Raw genomic sequence first — 2,084 nt, forward strand, 5'->3', positions numbered from 1 at the left:
GCAGTGTGTGTAGCAGTGTGTGTAGAAGTGTGTGTGTGTAGAAGTGTGTGTGTGTGTGTGTAGAAGTGTGTGTGTGTAGCAGTGTGTGTGTAGCAGTGTGTGTGTAGCAGTGTGTGTGTGTGTGTGTGTGTGTGTGTAGCAGTGTGTGTGTAGCAGTGTGATTGTAGCAGTGTGAGTAGCAGTGTGTGTAGGAGTGTGTGTAGCAGTGTGTGTGTGTGTGTGTAGCAGTGTGAGTAGCAGTGTGTGTGTGTAGCAGTGTGTGTGTGTATCAGTGTGTGTAGCAGTGTTTGTGTAGCAGTGTGTGTAGCAGTGTGTGTGTGTGTGTGTGTAGCAGTGTGTGTGTGTGTAGCAGTGTGTGTGTGTGGTGGCAGTGTGTGTGTAGCAGTGTGTGTGTGGCAGTGTGAGTAGCAGTGTGTGTGTAGCAGTGTGTGCGTAGCTGTGTGTGTGTGTAGCAGTGTGTGTGTAGCAGTGTGTGTGTGTAGCAGTGTGTGTAACAGTGTTTGTGTAGCAGTGTGTGTAGCAGTGTGTGTGTAGCAGTGTGTGTAGCATTGTGAGTAGCAGTGTGTGTAGCAGTGTGTGTGTAGCAGTGTGTGTGAGTAGCAGTGTGTCTGTAGCAGTGTGTGTGTAGCAGTGTGAGTAGCAGTGTGTGTGTGTAGCAGTGTGTGTAGAAGTGTGTGTGTAGCAGTGTGTGTGTAGCAGTGTGTGTAGCAGTGTGTGTGTAGCAGTGTGTGTAGCAGTGTGTGTGTGTAGCAGTGTGTGAGTAGCAGTGTGTGTAGCAGTGTGTGTGTGTAGCAAGCAGTGTGTGTGTGTGTGTGTGTGTGTGTGTGTGTGTGTGTGTAGCAGTGTGTGGGTGTAGCAGTGTCTGTAGCGGTGTGAGTAGCAGTGTGTGTAGCAGTGTGTGTGTGTGTAGCAGTGTGTGTAGCAGTGTGTGTAGAAGTGTGTGTGTAGCAGTGTGTGAGTAGCAGTGTGTGTGTAGCAGTGTGTGTAGCAGTGTGAGTAGCAGTGTGTGTAGCAGTGTGTGTAGCAGTGTTTGTGTAGCAGTGTTTGTGTAGCAGTGTGTGTAGCAGTGTGTGTAGCAGGGTGTGTGTGTGTGTAGCAGTGTATGTAGCAGTGTGTGTGTGTGTGTGTGTGTAGCAGTGTGTGTGTAGCAGGGTGTGAGTAGCAGTGTGTGTGTGTAGCAGTGTGTGTAGCAGTGTGTGTAGCAAGCAGTGTGTGTGTGTGTAGCAGTGTGTGAGTAGCAGTGTGTGTAGCAGTGTGAGTAGCAGTGTTAGTAGCAGTGTGTGTGTAGCAGTGTGTGTAACAGTGTGTGTAGAAGTGTGTGTGTGTAGCAGTGTGTGTGTGTTTAGCAGTGTATGTGTGTAGCAGTGTGTGTAGCAGTGTGTGTGTGTGTGTGTGTAGCAGTATGTGTGTAGCAGTGTGTGCAGCAGTGTGTGTGTGTGTAGAAGTGTGTGTGTAGCAGTGTGTAGCAGTGTGTGTAGCAGTGTGTGTAGCAGTGTGTGTAGAAGTGTGTGTGTAGAAGTGTGTGTGTGTGTGTAGCAGTGTGTGAGTAGCAGTGTGTGTGCAGCAGTGTGTGTGTGTAGAAGTGTGTGTGTAGCAGTGTGTGTGTGTGTGTGTGTGTGTGTGTGTGTGTGTGTGTGTGTGTGTGTGTGTGTGTGTAGAAGTGTGTGTGTGTGTGTGTGTGTGTAGCTGTGTGCGTGTAGCAGTGTGTGTAGAAGTGTGTGTGTGTGTGTGTGTGTAGAAGTGTGTGTGTGTAGCAGTGTGTGTGTGTGTGTGTGTGTGTGTGTGTGTGTGTAGCAGTGTGTGTGTAGCAGTGTGATTGTAGCAGTGTGAGTAGCAGTGTGTGTAGGAGTGTGTGTAGCAGTGTGTGTGTGAGTAGCAGTGTGTGTGTGTAGCAGTGTGTGTGTGTGTATCAGTGTGTGTAGCAGTGTTTGTGTAGCAGTGTGTGTGTAGCAGTGTGTGTAGCAGTGTGTGTGTGTGTGTGTGTGTGTGTGTGTGTGTGTGTGTGTAGCAGTGTGTGTGTGTGTAGCAGTGTGTGTGTGTAGCAGTGTGTGTGTGGCAGTGTGAGTAGCAGTGTGTGTGTAGCA

This window comes from Pseudochaenichthys georgianus, chromosome 9 (genome assembly GCF_902827115.2).
Source record: "Pseudochaenichthys georgianus chromosome 9, fPseGeo1.2, whole genome shotgun sequence".
Classification (NCBI taxonomy): domain Eukaryota; kingdom Metazoa; phylum Chordata; class Actinopteri; order Perciformes; family Channichthyidae; genus Pseudochaenichthys; species Pseudochaenichthys georgianus.